This window comes from Lycium barbarum, chromosome 6, assembly GCF_019175385.1.
Source record: "Lycium barbarum isolate Lr01 chromosome 6, ASM1917538v2, whole genome shotgun sequence".
Classification (NCBI taxonomy): domain Eukaryota; kingdom Viridiplantae; phylum Streptophyta; class Magnoliopsida; order Solanales; family Solanaceae; genus Lycium; species Lycium barbarum.
Window position 1 is genome coordinate 8,104,653 of NC_083342.1, and position 8,038 is coordinate 8,112,690.

The window sequence follows — 8,038 nt, forward strand, 5'->3', positions numbered from 1 at the left end:
AAAAATATTTTTACGGATTTTTCGAATATATTTTTGAGGAAAACATTTTCCGTGGTAAATATTTTCGACAAAACATTTTTCGCGAAAAATATTTCCCTTCATATCAAACACACTAAAAACTTATAAGATACATGTCACAAGAACAGTGTATACATAAAAAAATAGAGTAAACTCAAGCAATAAACTCAAATTTAAGTAAATCTTAAAAACGGGCTAGAACTGGGCTAGTGTTGGGCTAAGTTGGAGATCAATTTAAAATGGGCTATATTGGGTTGAGCTAAAATCAATCCAATGTAAAATTTTCTTAAGCCCAACCCGTAAAATTTTCTTAAGCCCAACCCATAAAATTTTAAGCGAATTGGGCGGACAATCACTTTTTGGCTAAATTTGACACCCCTACCTACTCCGTTTACTACCTGCTAGTGTCATTCCAGCTAATTGCTTTCAAAGGTGCATTTATGAATCTGAATGGAAAAATTTTACCATAGGAGAGGCATATGTATGACATGGTGTGTGAGGGACTATTTAATTGAATTATAATGTGGGGCCCACCACTTTATCCCCTCTCATCCTCCTTCTTTTTCGTCCTCTTCAATTTCTCTCTCCTCTTTTCCTTTTTTTTCTCATTTTCTGTTTTTCATTAATTTTTAAACCCTTTTCCTCTCTTCTCATTTTCTGTTTTTCATTAATTTTAAAATCAATTCTATTATACACAGATCAAAATTCTTTAAGATATACTTCCGTTTCATTATCCAATTTTTCAATTTCTTCTTAATAATTCAGTTAAACTCCGAACTACCTTAAAAGAAAATATTTGGCCTTAAAAAAAGTTTTAAATTAAAAAAACTGATAACTAAAGATGAAATTTAGGATACTTCGAAAAGTTTTTTTTTTTTTTTTAATTAAAAACCACACAGCATGGAGTTGTTGGTGCTTTACACAAGTAGACCCTGAATCTAGAGCTGTGCAAAAATCGGTTAACCGATAAACTGGACCAACAAAGTTATCAAGCATAACTGGTTTGGCCTCCCGCATCTTCACAAAGATATATCACTGGGATATACTTAAAAATATAATTTTAATAAGACCTTATGTTCTTATTAGGTTACCGGTTATCCGTTAATAAAAATGTAAAAATCAAAATCGAACTGGTAGTCCAGTAAAAAAATTTACAAAATCGTATAAAAATCATTAACTCAATAACTCTATATCGGTAAATCAATAATATTTTTTTCCTTCAATTTTATCGGTTAAATCAATTTTTGCACAGCCCTATTCAGGGTCTACTTTGATGACACTTAAAATTTTGAATTTCTCGGATGTAGAATGTAGCAACTTTGAATTGAATATATACTAAAAAAAAAAAGCACAATAAATTTTCCAAAGTGGTAGCCTGGCATGTGAAGAGAAAATGAAAAATCACTAGTGAAAAGGGTAAAAATGTAGGACCCACTGTGCACTTGTCAATTAATAGACACCCTCACACAAATATGACATGGCATATCTCACACATAGTAAAACTTTTCGAATGAATGTGGTACTGACCCTTGCAGGTATTGCAGGAATGATATCATTACCGGTCACACTATTGCGGCTTTATTCGCTGATTTTAATTCTAATATACCGTCCAATTATCCGAAATGACTCTGTGAGTAGCGTACGCAGAATTTTTTATAAGCAGTGTCGACAATTTAAAAAAAACAAGTGAATAATTATAAAACAACATTATGTTAATAAAAATACTATTCTGAAGATTAGATTCAACGTCAAGGTTTAACTTTAAACTTTATTATTGTGTCTCGTCAGACAAGTAATTTAATCCCTACAACTTTCATAAAATTGAATCTGGTCAGTCTAGTTTACTTTGTACTAACTTGACAAGAAATTGGAAGTTCGAATCTCGCTAGCAACATTAACTTTTTTAGTACAGACGAAGGGCCACTTACAAAAAAGTGAAGGCGCAATGTGCTTGCTCAGGCTCGAACTCGAGAGGTTTAGTGCAATAGCAAGGCGCCAAACCAGCGAGCCAACGAAGCTCGTTTGATGAAGCAGTGTCATTTATATTATTTGTCTTATGTTCCAGTTTTTTAGATTGCATATATTCATATATTTACAAAAAGTTTTCGACGAAGGGTGACACCCCTGGGCATAGAGTGTGTCCGCCCCTGGCCACTCATTAATAGTTTGATGGCATATTTGAGTTTTTTCTCTATTAAATATTCAGCTCTCGCTCTTGAAGCCACCTGGCTAGTGTGTGTGTTTTGGGTTTGGAATAAATTCAATCTCTAGAAGATTGTAACAATTGTAATACTGTATCATTTTCTCAGAAAGGATAGTGTTCTGAATTGTATGTAAAATGTTGTGTGCTATCAAATAAAATATTTTAAAAAAGTTAAAGGGCATCCCAGTTCACAAAACATTCCGCGCTAGCAGGATTTATGGAAAGACCGCACCACAAGAGGCATTGAATATTGTAACAATTGTAATACTGTTTTATTTTCTCCTAAAAGGAGTTTGTTCTAAATGTTATGTAAAATGTCGTGTTTTATAGCTCTCTGGTTCGTGGCTGCTAGACGAGGAGCCGGGTAGAGAGATAATAGATTGTTACATTCCGTGTTTTCATGGCTTGGAAAGCATGTTAGCTAAATGACATTAGTAACGGAAACGAGGTTATCCCCCAGGCTTATAGGTGGTTAGAGTGATGGTATATATGCGTTGTAAATATTAGAAGTTAAACAAATTGAAGAAAATAAGTTTCGTCGAGGTTTGAAATTTATTTGAATGAAATACGGTCCAAGTTATAATATTCTGTATTTTGGACCGGGAAATTGAACCGTCCAACATGAGCAAATTTACCCAAGCCTGGAGAATTTAGTCATATTGAAGCATGAAAATCAAGAACTTGGTGTATATGAGGAATGAAGTCCAAAAATAATTTAGGCCTTAACAAGTGTGACGACGGTGATTGAAAATAATATTTTGTGTGTGCCATAAGGGGTATGGACTAGTGCTATGACACATGATTTATAATGATGAGTATATGAAGTGATCAATATTTAAGTAAATTGACATCAAAAAATTAATTATGTGTGTAATTGATTAAATGTCAGATTGTAGTGTAGATAAAGAATTCAATAAAAAAAATAAGGGAAAAGGATAAGTGTCAAACATTATCCACGTGGCAGTAGCTGGACTTGAGGATGACATTTAGTCTCATACAATATACTAGCGAATTGGTTCGCGCTTCGCGCGAACATAAAAATCTTATTCAATTTTTGAAATAATTTTTTAATGCCGGAATATTAAAAATATTTAACTCTTCTTTAGTCTTCAAACTCAAATAAATTAGATTTTCAGTCTAAGCTATTTTATTATTGTCGTTTATTTTTCTTTTTGTTTGATTGTTTATCAATTACGGATTTTTAATTATCCACAAATGCTAAATTTTAAATAATAATCTATACAATTTACACATAAGTGTTCTTTGTTTATTTAATATATTAGTATCTATTTAATTCTTCTTCTCTACCTTTCAAGAGCTACATTTTAGTGCTTCATTTTTTTTTCCTTCAAAATTCTTGGAAAAAACATCAACAACAACATCTAATACATAAATAATAATGAAAGGGGTAAAACACACAAATGAAATCTCTTTGGTTAACTTTTTCTTTAATGTTTTCAGTTTTTCTCTTCTTCTTTTCTTGCTTCCTTGTTCATTCATTCTAAAAAAGAATATCTACCTTTTCTTCTCTCTCACTCGAACATTACATTTTTTATAGTGGTCACTTCATTCTAAGGCTACTATTTTTCCGGTCTAAAAATTATTGAAGCTATATTGAAAATTCATAAAATCTAACCTGAATTTTCAAGCTTTATTACATTGACAATCCTTCTTTGGACAATTGGAAAATTTATCATTTACTAATTCATTTTTAACGGAAATATGTAAAATTACTTGGTTAAACTTATTCTAAAATAATATCTTCACTTATAATTGTTGATATATTTTCAAACCTTAGCATGTATCGACTAAGCAACAAAAACATGGTTATACTATCTATAGAAATACAGGATAGAGGAATAAGAAAGAAGATAAATCATTTAAAAAAGAAATAGAAAACATATGACACCAAAAAAAACTCTAGGACCTAGAAAAAACTGCTTTCGATTCATGAAAGTTCATACACGTGAGAGATCAAAATTGGAAGAAGAATAAAGTAACATAAATAGAAAATCCTATTAATCCCAAAATAATATATCAACAACTTACTAAACAAAATAGAGTAAAATTACATCCATATATAACCTCATTGGTCACCTATTTTTAATTTGCAAAAAAACACAAACATTTAGCAAAAGTAACCATATAATATTATATAAATATTTCAAGAATTCAAATGAACAGATAAACAAAGAATTCAAATGAACTAATCACCTTGCATCAGAAGAATGACAAACACGGTTGATCTGGAAGTAGGATTAATATGTTACTTATCACATGGTGGATGAGAAAAAATTTGAAGAGAAATTGGGTCTATATATATTTGCCATAAGTACGTAATTATATTGATAATTGATAATGGAGGTCTTGAAAGTAGGTAATAATTATAGGTAACCAAAAGGTTAAAAAAAAACTGAAATTTTAAAGTACCCCATTTATGGGTGAGTTAAGGGCAGTTAAGTATTAATCTGTATGGGATTGATGGATCGTGGAGATCAAATTTTCAAAAGTTCAACTCTTTAAATTTTCAGGGGAAAAAATCAACTTTGTAAATTTGAATCTTTACAAGCTTTTTGGGGGAAACCACAAAGAAAATTATTCATTTCCATTTACAACGTGGGCAACAGAATTCAATGCCGCTATTGCACAGTGCCTTTCTAGTTGGTTAGGGACTTTTAAGTTTTTCACCATAATTAAGAGAGGTACAGAGATGAGCTTTAATATTGCATGTTTAATATAACTAAGAGAGTTAAAAGAGTAATTTTTGAGCTTTTTTAACATAGCACATAAATGAGAGAAAATAGAAAAAATCTCAAAAAAAAGGAGAAAAAAGATAAATGTTAATGGAGGCCATAGAGAGGTGCCACATAGGATTGTCTATGCCTAGCTTTATATTATATATAGATTAATGAATGAGTCATAAGCATTTTAATTGGCATAGTGACACATGGAAAGAGGCTATCACGGTAATAGAGGTCTTTAGTGTTATATCGTTGCAAAATTACTTTGGGAACGAATCCAAAACTATTGCACAGATCAGAAACGTTAACAAGGTTTTATATATGTACAACAATCAGTTTTTACCATGAGAATTATTAGCAAGAGGCAGCAACATGGTGTTATATCTTAAACAGGAAACGTAAAATTCTTCTCAAGAATAATATTTGGGTTTTGTCCACCGCTTCGATCTTGTTGTTCCGTTTTATCGTGTTGTTGAATCCGGGCTTTCTTGAAAGTGAAGTAAGGTGGAAGAAGAGTACTTCTTTGCATATAAGTTAAGAAATCCTCTCTCCTAGATGTATTTGATTTATCCAAGTCGTATCTACATTGCTAGATGAAAGAAATACGAAAATTATGTCGGAAATCAGATAAATTGGTGTTGCAGTTCAGTGGACTGTTTTGGGAGGTTGTGCTTATGAAATTATATGACTGGAAATTAATTGAATAACCTGGAGGTGTTGTTGTTATTGATAATATTGTTGAGAAATTTTGGAATGAAGATGGGGTTTAAAACTATTGTTTAATTGACAAGCCGAGCTTATCGCTCGTCGCATTATTGTTTGAATTATTGACACTATTTTATATTGTTGAGGGGCTGGATCGATGGGATTAATTGTTGATGTTGTTAATATGGTTGTTAGTATTGTTGTTGATGATTTGGCCGAGTTGAATTCTCGGGGTTTGTTGAATTTATAAAGGAAATGATGTCCGAATTTTTATAAATGACTTGCTAGCTTAGGGTTGGATTCCTAAGTACCTATAGCTAATGTTTGGTATCTACTGATGTTGTTGTAGATCTTGGGAAGCTTGAGACTTAAGTTTGGATTAGCTTAAGAAGCGGACAAGGTATGTTAAGGCTATTCCCTTTTCTTCTTTTGGCATGGTCTATATGAAACAAACGGACGACGAACGTATAAACTCCAAAGAAGCTCCTATTCTTAGAAATACTAGAATGGCTAATGTTCTTGATTTCCAAAAGCTATTCCATTATGTCCTGATACGTGTCTTGATTCCTGAAGTCCTATTTTGTTATAATCCATAGTGACATTCGAGGGTGCTTCCAGGTTATTCAAAGAGTTTCAGAAATAATCTTATGAGTCTCACTTGCATTCATTTGCTTCTATATATATGTATACACTATTTTATTTCACCGAGTCTCTTACTAAAGTAAAGGGCCGGGTAGGGTATATATTTACATTTCACCGAGTCCCTTACTAAAGGGCCGGGTAGGGTATATATTTACATTTCACCGAGTGCCTTACTAAAGGGCCCGGTACGATATATATGTACATTACTAGTCTTTGCCTTCGGGGCTAATTACATTATTGTTCTCTGCCTTCAGGGCTATTAACCGTACAGGTTGTTTCTCATACTTTCATTATGATTTATGATTCATTCCTTATGATTACTGCTGCCTTACATACTCGGTACATTATTCGTACTGACGTCCCTTTGCCTGGGGGCGTTGTGTTCATGCCACGCAGCCCCAGATTATTTTGCAGGAAAGATTATACAGGAGACTGACTGTAGGGTATTCTCAGGCTATCAAACTCCATTTCATTCGGAGTATGGCCGAGTCAGAGTATTTCTTTATGATTTGAGTTAGATGCATTATGGGTATGTTGATTATATTTTGATATCATGTTCTACATTAGAGACTTTTGCAGACAGATTCGTGTATACAGTATGTCAGTCTTGTAAGCGGCTATGTAAGTCGACATATCATTATGCATTACTTTACGGATTCATATTATTACAGCTTTTACTTGATTTAAGAAATACGAAAAGAATGTTTTGAAAAACTTTCATTATGCATATCATTTCATGACTAAGAGTCCAGTAAGATTATGAGTATAATGAGAACCAGCGGGTTCGCTTGGCTCTAAGTAAGGGTCGAGTGTCCATCATGCCCTATCAGAATTGGGGTGTGACATAGATCCTCCAAAAATATTCTCAAAAATATATACCCCCTCTGTTTCAATTTATATGAACCTATTTTCTTTTTAGTCCGTGCCAAAATGAATGACCTCTTTCTTAATTTGGAAACAAATCCACTTTATGGAATGATTTACAGCCACACAAATATTTAAGATTTATTTTGAACCACAAGTTTCAAAAGTCTTCACTCTTTTTTAAATATCGTGCCCAGTCAAATGGGTTCATATAAATTGAAACGGAGGGAGTATTAAAGAGAAGCTCGGTTCACAAATCATCCCGCGTTAATTGGGTTCGGGGAGGTGTGATGTAAACAGCCTATCCTAATACAAGCATTAGTGACTGCTTATATCTAGAAAATATTTCTTATCTTTCTCTTGAGCCTATAGTTCTAAAAGACACTGACATCCATAAAAATGTATGTGTTAAATTTTTTATACATCTCGATCCTCAAAGGGCGGAGGTAAAATATTACTCACGGATTCAGACAGGCCCATTAGTGTTTTCTTAGATCTTGTATTTATGTTAGAAACTAGTCAACTAATCCGCGCGATTAGAAATTGAAAAATTCACGAAATAATTTCTTTTAAATTTAATGAGTAATAAAAGATAAAAAATTTATGTTGTCAATCCCGAATATATATATAAAATAAAAAACTCCACAAGTAAATATGTAGAAAAAATACACATAAAAAATAACACAGTGTTATAAAATGAAGCTAAAAGAGTCACAATATTAAAGGATGAAAACCATAGAAATAGAATGACAAAAGAGGAGAGATTTTTACTATTCTTCCAAAATGTGTTACAAGTGTATTTCATATGAAAACTTATGCCTCTATTTATAGTGCTACATATGCATTCAATATATGAGAAAATGGA

General features: G+C 32.3%; 1 long non-coding RNA gene across 1 annotated transcript; it reads left to right on the forward strand.

Annotated features, from left to right (window-relative positions):
* Nucleotides 1-5,177: 5,177 nt before the first annotated feature.
* On the forward strand, nt 5,178-6,840 carry LOC132599520 (uncharacterized). The gene is made up of 3 exons (XR_009566854.1): nt 5,178-5,495; nt 6,017-6,067; nt 6,706-6,840. It is a non-coding gene; the product is annotated as an uncharacterized LOC132599520 (long non-coding RNA).
* The last annotated feature ends 1,198 nt before the right edge of the window (nt 6,841-8,038 follow it).